This window comes from Ascaphus truei, chromosome 10 (assembly GCF_040206685.1).
Source record: "Ascaphus truei isolate aAscTru1 chromosome 10, aAscTru1.hap1, whole genome shotgun sequence".
NCBI lineage: Eukaryota > Metazoa > Chordata > Amphibia > Anura > Ascaphidae > Ascaphus > Ascaphus truei.
Genome location: NC_134492.1, coordinates 35339673 through 35356509, shown reverse-complemented (window position 1 = coordinate 35356509; position 16837 = coordinate 35339673). Strand labels below are relative to the sequence as shown.

General features: G+C 41.5%; 1 protein-coding gene across 1 annotated transcript in view; it reads right to left on the bottom strand.

Moving 5' to 3' along the window:
* LOC142503812 (uncharacterized) overlaps window positions 1–16837 on the bottom strand; it is a 241366-nt gene that overhangs the window by 114000 nt on the left and 110529 nt on the right. The window lies entirely within an intron of this gene.

The following is a 16837-nucleotide window of genomic DNA, read 5'->3' as shown; positions in this document are numbered from 1 at the left end:
CTCTCAGATGTGCCTTTGATTTTGGATATCTTGTAAATGTGTTTTTTATCACTTTTTAAATTGATCTATTAAAGATCCTGGACTATAGAGGTTTTTCTGGTGTGCTCTGCTACTTTGTAGGGGTTTTTCTTTTGTACACCTCAAAGTCTGGATTCTTTTATGTGGCCAAATAGGAGGTAAAGCTGTTGTGGCCATACAGTAATAACTGTCATTTGCTGTGTCAGGCAGAGCGATGAAAATCTCACTCACTTGTAGCCCTGCATAGTGCAATAGCAACTCTCGTTTTCTAGTACTGTCAGTAATATCCATGGCTTGGAGAAACACTTCCAAACGCCCAAGTCACTTTTCCCATCGCGTCCCTGTCTTTACATGTGAGTGATGTGCGTCAAAAGCAGAAACTGGAGGAGTGATTGTGTTAAATATGGTGCTTACCAGTGTTGCAATGTGTGTGTTCTTTGTGCAGCTTGCTTTGTTATTACACTATTAGTATTATTATTATTATTGTACCTCTTATTCTGTTTGTGAATGACCAATCCACTAACCCAGCGGTGCGTAAACTGGGAGACTGTCTGCGGGGGGCGCGGAGTTTACAGAAGCCCCGCGCGCTTCACGAAGGGACTTAAATTAAGTGCCGTGGGAGTGGCGAAGGCCTCTGTAAACCTCACTTACCTTGGCTCCAGCGGCTTCTTACATGCGTCGCCATGGCAACGCGGCATCAAATGACACCGTGAGGTCATGAGACGTCATGACGCTACCGCTGAAGCAAAGGTAAGAGGGGGGAGGGATGCGGAGAGAGGGGAACTGCCGGCAGGGGGGAGCAGGGAAATAGGTTTGCGCTCCCCTGCACTAACCCACATTGCCAGTTGAGATGTCTTTGTATTCTCCAGACTGGTGCAGGCTTGGAAGTAAACTTAGTGCAGACTATATTTTCTTGTATAGAATTGACAGAGTACGTAGCACTGTACATACAATTTTGCCCCATTGAGCTTGCAATCTATTTTTTTGTGTCTGAGGCACAGAGATAAAGTGATTTGCCCAAGGTCATAAGGTGCTAACACCAGGATGTGAACCAGGTTCCCCTGCTTCAAACTCAGTACCATTGTTTTCAGAGTCTGTGCCTCACTGAGCCACTCCTTCAGCACTTTGACATAGTAGCAGTCATAGCCATAGTAATTATAACTTGTTTTCTTGCTGGTAGTCCTACTCGGTGTCCTGGTCTCCTCCAGACCATTACCCTTAACCCTGAATCCCCGCCTGAACCAATCTCAGCCTGTTGCTAGGCAAAACAGCAGCAACTATACAGAAATGTAAAGCAACATTGTGTTCTCTTACTGCAAGAGTATGAATAAACCAGTTCTGTTCATTTAATTCAAGGCTTGTGTCTACTTCTAACATTAGCTGCACCACTATTTATTGTAGAAAAAAACATTAGTGGGGCAGCTGTGTTAAAGATTCACATTCTGTACGTATAAAAGGCAGTCATAGCATTTGGTTTTACAATTGGTAGGGAATATTCTGTAATGATACTTCGTTTCTGTCCCCACTTTCAACTCTCACAGGAGCTTAGACTTAGAGAAAACAGAATGTAAAAGACCCAAAATCTGCAGAGCATGTTACCTGTAAGGTTAGTTTTGTGACTTGCTTGTTCGCACGAATACCTGCCCATAGTTATCAGTAGTTTTTCTGATGTTAGGAGCATAAGTGGGCATTAAATATAAATATATATATATATATATATATATATATATATATATATATATATATATTCCACCACTCGAATGTTAATGAGTCAAGAGGACACAAAGATCTTTTTGTTCACAGCTGCAGCAGATTCAATCTCAACCACCCCAGTGTACATCTGCGTTGCCCCAAAGGCGGACAGCCTGATGGGACTCCCCAAGAACTGCTCCCCTCTGCACAGGACCAGCGTGCTAAGGGTTAATATGTGCTTGTACTTTGTGGAACATCAACCCCACCCACTGGAATGTTAATGAGCTAAGAGGACACAGAGATCATTTTGTTCACAGCTGCAGCAGATTCAATCTCAACCACCCCAGTGTACATCTGCATTGCCCCAAAGGCGGACAGCCTTTGGCGTAGCCGAAGGGCAGCCAAAGGGTGTGAGCCGTTTGCTGCTATTCGCTAATGTTTGGTGATGTTAAAGCTGCGCTATTTCAATCTGAAACTCACACGCCCTTTATCCCCTGTACCCAATTTTCCAACTCTATCCGTCCATGAAATGTCTGTGAATTCACTGTATAACCCTGTTCTTTTAATGTAACCATTTATTTTTTATTGGAAGAAAAAACAGGTAGCGCTATATCCTAAAAAGTAGGCCGGCTGCCTATGATATAACTCTGACCCCTGGTCAGACAACGGAAGTGGAAAGAAAGTTATATCTGTGGCGCTCTGCACTAATGACAACTATATTAGAAAATGATAAATAAAAATAATAATAAATATCAATATACAACCAGTATCAGTGATGTGGCCCATCCATTGAGGTGCTCCACGTGGTGATAAGGTACATGAAAAGATAAAAAAAAATCATAGCATAATACTGCAACAAACAATAGACCAACATATAACACACACTTAATACTAGACAAACGCTGAGAACAACAGGTGACAGTTACTAGTATAAACACATTTAATTAAGACATATCATGGATAAAATACATATAAAAAAGGTCCTAACAGGACACTCATACTCGAATGAAGGTACCTGCTTACCAGAGGCCAGGAGGTATCAGGCAATGGATATATCAAAGAGTATCCCCCTCTTATGGACAAACAGCTGCTGGCCCTGGCGTCTGCTCTTGGGCGTGGAGCTCTCCTGTTCACACGGGGACAGACCTCTCCAGTCTGTGGCGTTTGCCTCCGTCTCCGATCCAATCTGCGCATGTGCAGTGGCAACTGTGGGGTCGTGGCCGCAGATTCGTCTAGCCCAAGCTGAGCCAAGTAGTGTGATGTAGCAGATGGTGGCAGATTCGCTGCCAAATGAATGTCAGGCTGCAACGGCCGGCTTCCAAGGGGGATATCAAATGAATAAAGATGTAGAGTGTCACGCAGGACCACCCTACGCGTTTCGGAAGTCTTGCTTCCTTCCTTCCTCCGGATCCAAATGTTTTGATGGATATTTTCTATCAATGAATTTGTTCTTAAGATCTTGCGCCTGTGTATGAAATGCATCTGATGTAGAACTCTCTACACAGTTCTACATCAGATGCATTTCATACACAGGCGCAAGATCTTAAGAACAAATTCATTGATAGAAAATATCCATCAAAACATTTGGATCAAATCATATCAGAAGTAGAATTAGTAGATCGATCGACTCTTTTACAGTATAAACCGAAACAAATTACAACCACATCTCAGATACCATTTATCACACAGTATAACCAGATGGCATAAAGAAAATCATTCAAAAACATTGGCCAATCTTAAGAAAAGACAAAGATCTAGCAAAAATATTACCCATTAAACCCAAGATAATATTCACGAAAGCACCTAACATAGGCCAAAAGCTGGCCCCCAGCTGCCCTCTAAAACGAAAAAGTCATCAAAGTAAAAATGGTATCAAAGGTTATCACACGTGCAATACATGTACAGCCTGTAAATATAGCACCAGAAAACTTTCCTTTACTTCTACAAAAACACTTAAGACATATACTATAAAACAATATATCACATGTAACAGTACTAATATTATTTATCTCCTTGAATGTCCTTGTGGTCTGCAGTATGTGGGGATGACTACCAGGCCCATTAAACGTTGCTTATACGAACATATCTATAACATCACAAGGGGCCTGGTCTCACATAATGTGTCCAACCATTTTCTCCAGGTGCACAACAAAGACCCAAAGTGCCTTGAGTGTGTGGCCATAGAGGCCATGACACTTAATTGGCGTGGAGGTGACATGAAAAGTCTACTGGGAAGAAGAGAATCCTTTGGATCTACGAACTGCAAACTTTAGCACCGTCTGGATTAAATATAGAATTTGACCTGAAGCAATTTCTTCTGGACAAATGAGATATGAGTGGTACATTAGTATGTACCATGCTTCACTTTTGGGTCGATATGACAGCTATGGCTGTTAGAACTGGTTTTATGTATTTCCAGATAGTCTACTATTATCTGTGGGTACCTAACTACACCAGTATTTCCATGCATATATTATTTTTTATTTTCACTATACACAGTTCTATTATTATTTCACATTCACCCTTAGATATTAGTAGATAATTTTTATTAAGCAATTCATTAGATAGCATTTTCACATATACTTTATTTATATATATATATATATATATATATATACATACATACATTATGCTATTTATAGCAACACATTAGTTTCATTATTTATCATTCACTTAGTACTTTTAATAGATTAGCCACTTCACATTAAGGGTATAGTATAGGATACACCCTGTTGTAAAGGTGACCAGTATACGTGATGGTTACACCACATTAGCTGGCATTTTGATCTTCCTTCTGCTCAACATAGTTCTCTAGATAGCCACTAGGCATATTATTATGGTCTTTTCTGCAAGTCACTTAGATATGACCATCATGATCATTGATTAGCAATTCAGATTTTATATATGACCAAGCAAATATATACTGCTATTATGTCTATGTATGCTCCAAATAAGTGATGATTTGTCTAAGTTGCTATTTATACTTATTTTCATTTACTTATATGAGTTTAAAACTAGATATTCTTATGTTTTAACTGTTGTCTTTTGTTTTTATTTGTTTATGTCCATGTTTGTATTCACTGAGCGTCCCAGTTCGTATGTACACCAACTGCGCATGACCAATTTCTGAATATGTGTATTGTACCTTTAAACCGGAACTATATATACTGGGACTTACAGGGACTTTACTATCATTATTTTTGCACCCCTGAGGAAGGAAGCAAGACTTCCGAAACGCGTAGGGTGGTCCTGCGTGACACTCTACATCTTTATTCATTTGATATCCCCCTTGGAAGCCGGCCGTTGCAGCCTGACATTCATTTGGCAGCGAATCTGCCACCATCTGCTACATCACACTACTTGGCTCAGCTTGGGCTAGACGAATCTGCGGCCACGACCCCACAGTTGCCACTGCACATGCGCAGATTGGATCGGAGACGGAGGCAAACGCCACAGACTGGAGAGGTCTGTCCCCGTGTGAACAGGAGAGCTCCACGCCCAAGAGCAGACGCCAGGGCCAGCAGCTGTTTGTCCATAAGAGGGGGATACTCTTTGATATATCCATTGCCTGATACCTCCTGGCCTCTGGTAAGCAGGTACCTTCACTCGAGTATGAGTGTCCTGTTAGGACCTTTTTTATATGTATTTTATCCATGATATGTCTTAATTAAATGTGTTTATACTATTAACTGTCACCTGTTGTTCTCAGCGTTTGTCTAGTATTAAGTGTGTGTTATATGTTGGTCTATTGTTTGTTGCAGTATTATGCTATGATTTTTTTATCTTTTCATGTACCTTATCACCACGTGGAGCACCTCAATGGACGGGCCACATCACTGATACTGGTTGTATATTGATATTTATTATTATTTTTATTTATCATTTTCTAATATAGTTGTCATTAGTGCAGAGCGCCACAGATATAACTTTCTTTCCACATGTATTTTTTATTACTCTGTGCCCAGGACATACTTGAAAACGTGAGGTAACTCTCAATGTATTACTTCCTGGTAAAACATTTTTATAAATAAATAATAAATAAAATAAAAAAATATATATATATTCCCCTGAGGAAGGTCCCATTCTGTAGGACCGAAACGTTGGGTTTCTGGATGTATTTTTGCTTTCACTAATACACTTTGATTTTCAACATTGAGTGCTGTCTCTTGTTTACCAATCCTTGGAACGGTAACGTACAACTACTTTCTCTATATGGGACGTGCACCTGTGGCTTACCAGCACCTACAGTATTGGAGTGCCAACTGCCTTATCTGACTATACAGTAGAGGCAGCGATTATTCTAACATAAACCAGTGGCAATTCCCCAAAAGACCCAGGTACACCCAGGTACATTCTGAATACATGCCTTAAACTTTCCTTAAACTAGCCCCAGCATTTCTGCATTGACTAATGGCCTATCAGATTAACAGCGGGGGTCCCTGGTAGTCCCATTCAAACTGAATGGGACTGCCAGGGATCCCTGCTGTGTTAATCCTATGGGTCTTTAGTCAATGCAGAAATGCCTTAAATGTGCCTCAAACTAGCCCAGAACATACCCAGCACATACCTAGAATGTAACCCGGCTAGTTTACAGCAAATGTTAGAATAATCGTTGCCTCTACTGTATATATATATACATATATATACATATACACACACACGTGTGCTGTTAGTATGGCTACGCATTTCGGCTTGCTACATTTGCCTGTGGTCCTTAAATGGTAATGCACTTTTTAGAAGTGGAGTTTGTTTTTTTTGCTTCCTTTTTCTAATTAATAACAGAAGCAGTCATGTGAAAGGCTTATATGGATCTACTCGCGTAAACATAAAAACAGCACTTGGAGGTGTGCATAGAGTCATATATTAGTTTGGATATTTTTAATTACACAGCCAACAAAGCATAATGTGTCATGTTTATGGAAACAGAACAAAGGATGCCCCAGGATACACTCGTTGTTTACTTTGTCAAAATAGGATAATGGATGGTTACACTGCTAAAAGGGTAATGAACAACCAAAATGCGAAGAGGGAAGGGATCCAAATGAGAGAAGGTAAAAAACAAGACAAGAATCGAGACTGAATTTATTCACGCACCAGAGTGACAAAACAGATGGAACGTGTTAGCACAGGAGGATTCGGAATCAATCTAGAGTAAATGCAGCTTCCAAAGCTACAATGCTTAATATATAGGAGAACAGTCCAGAGAGAGAGAAAAAAGCGGGACATTAGTAGGTGCATTCTCCACAGTCAATATTTTTATATAGAGGAGGATTACTTTGCAAGATATTTCAATTTAAGGAATCAATGATTCTTTGCAATAAAATATCATAGTTGCTAGACTTCTCAGATTCAGCAAGCTTAAATCACACAGGGTTGGGAAACAGCCAGATGGATTCCAAATGGTGATCCGGTAGAAGTAACGTTGTTGGCAGCCATCATGTTCTATCCCAAGTCATCCTTTTTATTGAAAATCTTGCAACCATTATTCCTTTACAGCTTTTCACATTGGTTTTCATTTATACATAAAAATGTGTTTCTCTTTATTTTTGGGCCGCATTGTCGTAAGTTCCACATTTGTAACTTTATTAACATAACATTTTAATTCTGTATAGTCCACCAATAGCCATTGCTATTTTCAATGCCTTCAACATCAGGAATGATGGTAAGTCACATGAGCTACATGATGCGTTGTCTATTCCTGAGTACTGTCAGTTCGTCTATCGCAGCGGAGTCTGAGGATCCCTGTTACCCCCATGCTTCCTTTTGCCTTGCCTTCCTCTTAATTGTTTGTTGTTTATATTTGCCCTTTGTTTCTCTTGTGCAAAAGTGGTTTGTAAAGGCTACATTTTGCCTATCTCCAAAAAACTCATGGTTGTCTTATTACATCTTTTCAAATCCCACATTATCTTTAAAGGTGCACTTGTGATTCCTAAATACAGGTAATTATACATATGTCAAACGTTGTTCTTTTTCAATTAAGGAAAGTATCCTTTTCAACAAGAACCCTGAAGATGACAATTCGTGTCAATAAGGTTTTCCCCCAGCTACTATCCAGTGTGAAACTCTAATCAAGATTAGAAGAGTAGACACTTGACTTGTGCAAGGTCTGCCATGTAGGGTTGCCAGGTGTCCAGTATTGAACCAGACTGTCTGTATTTGGACACACTGTCCAGTAAAAAATTAGAGGCAATACTGGACATGTATGTGTCTGGTATTACCTCTCTGGACATAGTGACCTGACCGGCTTGGGGGGCTGCGGGATTTACCAGAGTAAGGAAAAAGCAGGGCTGTTGCTGGGCAGCTGGCCAGCTTCCTTTACCCAGCAGCAGAGAAACAGGATAATGCAGCCAATCAGGAGGAAGTGTCAGGAGCCTAGGGGTGGGGCCAAGAAGAGGAGGAAACAGCATGGATAGGTAAGGTGTGTGTGTGTGTGTGTGTGTGTGTGTGTGTGTGTGTGTGTGTGTGTGTGTGTGTGTGTGTGTGTGTGTGTGTGTGTGTGTGTGTGTGTGTGTGTGTGTGTGTGTGTGTGTGTGTGTGTGTGTGGATCGCGTCACACCTTTCACCATTGTGTTCAGTATTTTTGGAGAAGCCACTTAGCAACCCTAATGCCATAACAAAAAGGAGGAAATAATATCTCTATAAAAAGTTACACTTACAAGTTGCTTCAAGGCCCCAAATGGTCCTTAAAAAAATGTAATTCCAGTAAAAAAAAAAAAAAGAGTAAAAATTATGAGTGCTCCCGAGAGATTAGTGTTACAAAATGTTGTCACGTTTGCATTTTATTAGCAATGACTTTCCTATGTTTGTATATATTGTTTATGCAGATGGAACTACTGGGTAGTTTAACAATGTATCTACTCACCTTCCATGTATTTTCTAGTAAAATATTGTCATTTTCTTTATGTACAAGTAGAGAGAGGTAAAGGTTTACAGGTAGAGAGAGGTAAAGGTGTACAGGTAGAGAGATGTAAAGGTGTACAGGTAGAGAGATGTAAAGGTGTACAGGTAGAGAGATGTAAAGGTGTACAGGTAGAGAGATGTAAAGGTGTACAGGTAGAGAGAGGTAAAGGTGTACAGGTAGAGAGAGGTACTGTAAAGGTGTAGAGAGGTACTGTAAAGGTGTAGAGGTAGAGAGAGGTAAAGGTGTACAGGTAGAGAGAGGTAAAGGTGTACAGGTAGAGAGAGGTAAAGGTGTAGAGGTAGAGAGAGGTAAAGGTGTAGAGGTAGAGAGAGGTAAAGGTGTAGAGGTAGAGAGAGGTACTGTAAAGGTGTAGAGGTAGAGAGAGGTAAAGGTGTACAGGTAGAGAGAGGTAAAGGTGTACAGGTAGAGAGAGGTAAAGGTGTACAGGTAGAGAGAGGTAAAGGTGTACAGGTAGAGAGAGGTAAAGGTGTACAGGTAGAGAGAGGTAAAAGTGTAGAGGTAGAGAGAGGTAAAGGTGTACAGGTAGAGAGAGGTAAAGGTGTACAGGTAGAGAGCAGTAAAGGTGTAGAGGAAGAGAGAGGTAAAGGTGTACAGGTAGAGAGAGGTAAAGGTGTACAGGTAGAGAGATAAAGGTGTACAGGTAGAGAGAGGTAAAGGTGTACAGGTAGAGAGAGGTAAAGGTATACAGGTAGAGAGAGGTAAAGGTGTACAGGCAGAGAGAGGTAAAGGTGTACAGGTAGAAAGAGGTACTGTAAAGGTGTAGAGGTAGAGAGAGGTAACAATGTACAGGTAGAGAGAGGTAAAGGTGTACAGGTAGAGAGAGGTAAAGGTGTACAGGTAGAGAGAGGTAAAGGTGTACAGGTAGAGAGAGGTAAAGGTGTACAGGTAGAGAGAGGGAAAGGTGTACAGGTAGAGAGGTAAAAGTGTACAGGTAGAGAGAGGTAAAGGTGTACAGGTAGAGAGAGGTAAAGGTGTACAGGTAGAGAGAGGTAAAGGTATACAGGTAGAGAGAGGTAAAGGTGTACAGGTAGAGAGAGGTAAAGGTGTACAGGTAGAGAGAGATAAAGGTGTAGAGAGAGATGTAGAGATGTGCAAGGAGTGAGAAAGAGATACTGTGTAGAAGCTAAAAGGGATGGAAAGTAAATCATACATAAACTTCTAACATGTTGATGGCAACAAGAAACACTGTAAGTACTTGCAATGTGTACATAAATCGATGGAAATGAGCTCACCAAGGGCCTCACTACATAATGATTTTATGTAAACTGCAAATTACAGCCCTAATTTTAGAAAGCAGATTGCTTATTGAATGTAGCTGTATTTGCCTGGCGGATATAAATACACGCGTGTTTCTTACAATCATTATTACAGCTCACAGAAGCGCAATAAACAGCCTAGCTATGTGCAGATATAGTTCATGAAACGTTAAAAATACCAGATTGAAAACATAATCTGCGCTCAAGCACTGGGCAAAAACTGCACAAATCAACTCAGAGAATTCCTAGATTCAGAAGGTTTCATAGATTCATAGCTGTGGTGCGGGAGCTCAGGGCTGCCCGGCTTATTTGGATATGTAATCCTGGAAATCATTTTTCCAACAACAGGACCTCTGTGTCTGCCTAAGAAGACAAGGAAAATGTCACTCAGTACTGTACTGGAGAAGGGAGCTTGTAAGAGATGTGTGCAGAGGAGACCGTTTCAAGGTGAAATTAATATAAGGCTTTATTGCCTGTTCCTTTAAACCATACAGCAAACAAAAATATACATAAAACAATAAACACCTATCCCTGTGTAAGGGCTAACTTACTTCCCCAGTCCCTCTCTGCAAGGCTGACGGAGGGGGAGGGAAATCCCTTACCCACTTATCACCACAAGTCTCAGCGGTACCTTAACGCATGGTGGCACGACAGTTCAATGGTGTCCAGGTAGTTGTCTGATTGAGGGTGCAGGCATAGAGGTCTGGTCCCCTTTTGTCTTGCTCCCAGAACACAGCCCGTATGCCAGCTCCCTTGTGAGCTAAGGCATCTCCTGTTTCTCAGATCAGGGTTTTTCTAAAAGTCCTAATCAGCCAGGTGGAGTCTGGTTGATTGCCTGTGTGCAATTAACCAGCACACTGCTGGATTTAGAGGCAGTTTCTCTCAACCAGTGATAAGTCCCTGTTACAGGAGCTCTAAAATATTGCACCATTTTTGTGTTTTTCTGTGATTTTTCTTCTTTTTTGCAAGCTATTTCCGTGACACCACTGGTCTAATTCTATGATGTAGGAATAGAGCATCACTTACGTACGTTAATACGATGTGTTGTTGTCCTAGTTAAATGCATGTTGTTCCATGTCACAATAATATTATTTAGGGACTAGGTAAAAAGGAAAAAAACGGCATAGGTGTCGGCGACCTGACACTCGTTCTGTGTCTAAGTCAGACCGACATTACCTCTCAGGTTCCCCAATTAGAAGGAGAGCAAGAAGTGTCAATGTATACAGAAAGTATACAGTGCAGACAGCATAGCTAATGATATATGGTATAGCGCAACAATTGCAGGAAAGGTGGGACGGGAACAATCAAGGGACTTTTATTCCCTAAAAAAATAATGTTAACAGAAAAAGGGGAGATTCGCAACACTCAATAAGCAAGATAGAGAAAACTGTCAAAAAGACATTTAGGGGGTTATGCACTAAGCAGTGATAAGTGGGTTTTCTGGGTGCTATGCACAAAGCAGTGATAAGTGCTTTTAAGTGAGATACATGCCTTTATAGCGTGATACTGCCCACTGTGAGATTCACAAAGCAGTGATAACACTGCAGTATCGTGCTATAATGGCTTTTTTCCCACTTAAAAGCACTTAACACTGCTTTGTGCATAGCAGACAGTATCACGCTATAAAGGCATTTATCTCACTTAAAAGACTTATCACTGCTTTGTGAATCTCACAGCAGGCAATATCACGCTATAATGGCTTTTTATCTCACTTAAAAGCACTTATCACTGCTTAGTGCATAACCCCCATACTGTGGTGGGTAGAAAATGTTTGTGAACCCCAATGATAATTACGGAAATTCCATAGATTTTCCACGATAACCTTAAATATCCAATAGAGTTTATATTAACCAATTTCATGCCTTTTGAAACAAAATGATGTATGAATTAGACAAACAATGAGTGAGTCAGAGTATGTAGAAAAGGAAGTGAAACCCTGGTTATAGCAGCTAAATTAAAGCGGATAATTAGAATCAGATGTGAGTTAAGGAGGCCCCACCCTCTATAAAGATCAGAACCTTTGTGCGTTTGGTCTTCACCATATAGGTGTATGGAATCATGTCATGCCACAATCAAAAGAAATCTCTGTGGACCTCAGAAAAGCAGTAATTGATGCTCATCAGTCTAGAAAGGGTTACAAAACCATGTCTAAGGATATATGTCAGATATATAGTCTTCAAATGGAGAAAGCACAAGACCACAGTCACTCTACCTAGGAGCAGCCGTCCTACCAAATTCTCTCCAAAAACAAACCGGCAAATCACCCAGGAAGTCACAAAGAACTCCAGAGTAACATCCAAGGATCTGTAGGTTACTCTTGCCTTGGCTAATATGAGTGTTCATGACTCAATTATCAGAAAAAGACTGAACAAGAATAGTGTTCATGGAAGAATAACCAAGAGGAAACCACTGCTCTCTAAAAAGAATATTGCTGCCCGTGTGAAGTTTGTCAAAGAGCGCATAGATGATCCACAAGACTTCTGCAACAATGTTCTCTTGACAGACAAATCAAAAGTAGAACTTTTTGGCCTCAATGAAACATTGTTTGGTGAAAACCAAACACTGCGTTCGACCAGAAGAACCTCATCCCAACCTTCAGGCATGGAGGTGGGAGTGTCATGGTTTGGCGTTGCTCTGCTGCCTCAGGACATGAACGGCTTGCCATCATTGACACAACCACTAATTCTGCATTATATCAGAAGATTCTAGAGGAGAATGTCAGGCCATTCATCTGTGAGCTGAAGCTCAAGTGAAAGTGGGTCATGCAGCAAGACAATGATTCTAAACATACATTCATATCTACAAAATAATGGCTGCAGAAGAAGAAATTGTGCATTTTAAAATGGCCTAGTCAAAGTCCGGACCTAAACCCCATTGAAATGTTGTGGCAGGACCTGAAGAGAGCTGTCCATGCAAGGAAGCCCTCAAAATGTCACTGAGTTGAAGCAGTTCTGTAAGGAGAAATGGGCCAAAATGCCCCAAAACTGATGTGAGAGACTGACTAGCAGTTACAGAAAATGTTTAGTTTGTCATTGCTGCTCAAGGGGGCGCCACCAGGTACTCAATCTAAAGGTTCAAATATTTTTTCACATGCATATTGAATGTTGAATCATTTGTGGATAAATACATGTTGAAAAAGTATCATGGTTTTTTTGTGTCATTTGTTTGATCAGGTTATCTTTATTTATTATTAGGACTAAGATTAAGATCTAATAACATTTTAGGTTTGAAATATGTGAAAATCCTAAGGGGCTCACAAATTTGTTCTCGCCAATGTAATTGAATCAGTGATTTACTGTGGATAAGGTAATTGGTTTACAAACAAAGTGCAAATACACTTCATGTAAAACAATACTGACAATAGCTAATAAGAAACACTGAAAAGACTGCATATCAAAACAATATACTTATGTTACGTATGAATGATCAATGTGAGATTAATGCAGATTATGCCGAGCTGCAAAATTGGGGCGATAAAACAGAAAAACAAGTGAAAAAAACAGGGAGTGAAGGAAGGGAACAAAAAATTAGGAGAGCTAAAAAATCTCACTGGAATTTCGGGGGATGAACCCTGTCTTCAAGCCTGCTTCAACTAGTCTAATGCTAATGGCACTTCCCTTGTGTCCTGAAAAAAAGCTGTGAATGCTAATGCAGTCAGAAATAGTCACGTAGTTGATCAAATCTCTGCAGTTTCAAGAAGTCTCAGATAAATATACTGTATAATTTCAACCAGCCTTCATTCTGTCATATACAGTTAATGAACAGAACAGAACAGACCGCTCATGTCAGGGACAGGCAGCATGAAAGAGGAACAACACGTGGGGGCCCCTTGTTATACATGATACATGGCGACTTCTACATCAAACAACCGTGACTTTTAATTACGTGTATATATATATATATATATATATATATATATATATCTATGCCGGTTTTTCACTTAAAATTGTTTTATCAGCTAAAATACATATATATCATATCTAATTGTGGTCACTTGTTTATGCAGCCTATGTCGATCTGGCATCTTATCAAATGGTTTCCACTCAGTTTTACAGAAGCATCTGCAAACCTTGCACACATTCAATGCTACAGTAGCTGTAACCTTAACCTATTTCCTCTATTATCGTTCTTTTCTACCTTATATCTAATTCCTTATCAACTGATACAGTGAATATTTTCTTATTCCTTGTTTGTTCGTATCCTATACAGCATGTTACTATCGTATTTGTAGTCCTAGATCTATGTGTATATTCCAATTACTGTTGCGAAAGTAAGCTCAACAAAGTATCCGGCCGTTCCTCCTTCTCTTACCATGCACCCCAAAACTGGAACAACCTACCAGAGACTCTCACATCCACCACCAGTTTAAGTTCTTTCAAATCTAAGGCTGTCTCACATTTTAATTGGGTCTGTAACTGTTTCATACGCCCATAATATAGATTTTTCTTTAACTGTGCACGCAATGTCTTGTATATAATGTATACCCTGTTCGTTTATGTAACTGTATTTGTAACCATGTATTATTTGTCTTAACTCTGTGCCCAGGACATACTTTAAAATGAGAGGTAACTCTCAATGTATTACTTCCTGGTAAAATATTTTATAAATAAATAAATAAATAAATTATACTTATTATCCGTTTCTTCTATAGTAATATCTAATGGTATATGTTCCCTATTATAATATGTTAGCCCTTCGTGTCAATTAATTCAGAGTCTTGCAATATGTATCAAAGAATAAAATTCCATTGAATGATATTGAATTTTCTCTTCGATACATCTGGTGCAGCTATTTGTGTCCCAGAAATGCTTAATTTTTCCCTTGATATGTAGATTTCTTTTTAGTTAAGCTTCTGCACACACAATAAGTAGGGTGTCAGGAAGGGGGAATTTGATTCGCTTTAGCCAACTACAATCGTTGCCACCAAGATCAGAAATTACAAAGGCCTACAGAGTGTCAGAATGATGTATCCCAGATGCTAAAGAATCGAGTAGAGCGTCCCAGATTTTTGAGGGACATCTTGCACAACTCACGTTCCCAACTTAATATAAGCAGCTAATATTGCAGCTGTGCCAATGCCAGCCTACCAAGAACCAAGGCTACTCCAAATAACTGGCCATGACCGTACTTTTCGTTGGTTGGTGTATCAGGAGTGAGATTAGTCAAAAATGGACACAAGAACAATACTTATTTGGCTGGAATAATACTCTAGTACAGGGGGCCCGGGACGCCAAACCCGGTAGACCCCTCCTGTTGGGGGGCCTGACCTGTGAGTCAGGGAGCCCGATCACTCCCCCCCCCCCCACCACCACTGCCACCAGCCCCCCGCAGGCACTGGGCCTGACCGGAGACCATCCCCAAGGTAAGTCTTATTTTTATATGTATTGGGGGGTTGGGGTATTTTTATATGTTTTGAGAGGATGTGGGGTGTTTTTTATATGTATTGGGGAGGGGCTATGGAGGGGCTATATTTTTATATGTATTTGGAGGGTCTCGCATATTTTAGTATTGTGTCCAGTATTTTTGGACACGCCACCTGGCAACCCTAGCCGCCTCCCCCCTCCCCCCCCAGCCATCCTGCCGCCACCAGCCTAACGCCCACCCCCCCTTCCCATAGCAATGGCAACCCCTTCGCAGCCACCGGCCCTCCCACAACAACAGCCCCCCCAGTAGCAGCCACAGGTGCGCCCCCCCCCAGTAGCAGCCACCGGCACGCTACCCCAGTAGCAGCCACCGGCCCGCCCCCCAGTAGCAGCCACCGCCCCCCCCCCCCAGTAGCAGCCACCGGCCCACCACCCATCCCGCAGCAACGGCCCTCCCTTCACAGCCACCGGCCCTCCCTAAGCTACCGGCCCACCGCCCCCCCCCCCTGCAGCCACCGCACCCCCTTCCCTCAGCCTCCTGAGACCATTGTATTTTTTATATGTATTGGGGGGGGTATATTTTTATATGTATTGGGGGGGGCGTGGGGGTATATTTTTATATGTATTGGGGGGTGGGGGTATATTTTTATATGTATTGGGGGGTATATTTTTATATGTATTGGTGGGGTGGGGGTATATTTTTATATGTATTGGGGGGGTATATTTTTATATGTATTGGGGGGGTGGGGGTATATTTTTATATGTATTGGGGGGGGGTATATTTTTATATGTATTGGTGGGGTGGGGGTATATTTTTATATGTATTGGGGCGGTGGGGGTGTAGTTTTATATGTATTGGGGGGGTGGGGGTGTATTTTTATATGTATTGGGGGGGTATATTTTTATATGTATTGGTGGGGTGGGGGTATATTTTTATATGTATTGGGGCGGTGGGGGTGTAGTTTTATATGTATTGGGGGGGTGGGGGTGTATTTTTATATGTATTGGGGGGGGTTAAGTAAAAGTTACGCGCTAAAAAAAAAATTCCGTGATAGGTGCCCTATGGGTTGGGGGGGGGGGGTGTCTGCTCCTTTTATTTGTCCTGGGCCCCATGATTTCTGTTGGCGGCCCTGACAAGGGAGGTCAACTGTAGTCCTTAAGGGCCACCAGCAGGTCAGGTTTTAAGGATACCACTGTTTCATGATTGCCACTGATTTAAGGATGCCACTGGTGGCTCAATCCGTAGCTCAGTCATTGACTAAGCCAGGGGAGCGGAATTATTTTCCCCTGCGCCCCCCTGCCGTCTGTCCTGCTCTCCACGCGCCCCCCTCCCCCTTACTGTGGTTCCCAGCGTCTGGGCATCATGACGTTACGTTGCCATATCAATGTGACATCACATGAACCCGCGGCGTGAAATGGCGACGCGTCCCCAGATGCAGCTGAGCCACGGTAAGTAAGGTTTACAGAGGCCTTCGCCGCTTCCATGGCACTTAATTTAAGTGCCTTCGGGAAGGGCACAGGGCCTCTGTGAACCCCGCGCCCCTGCAGTTAATCTCGTGTCCCTCTTAAAGGGCTCGCCCCCCACT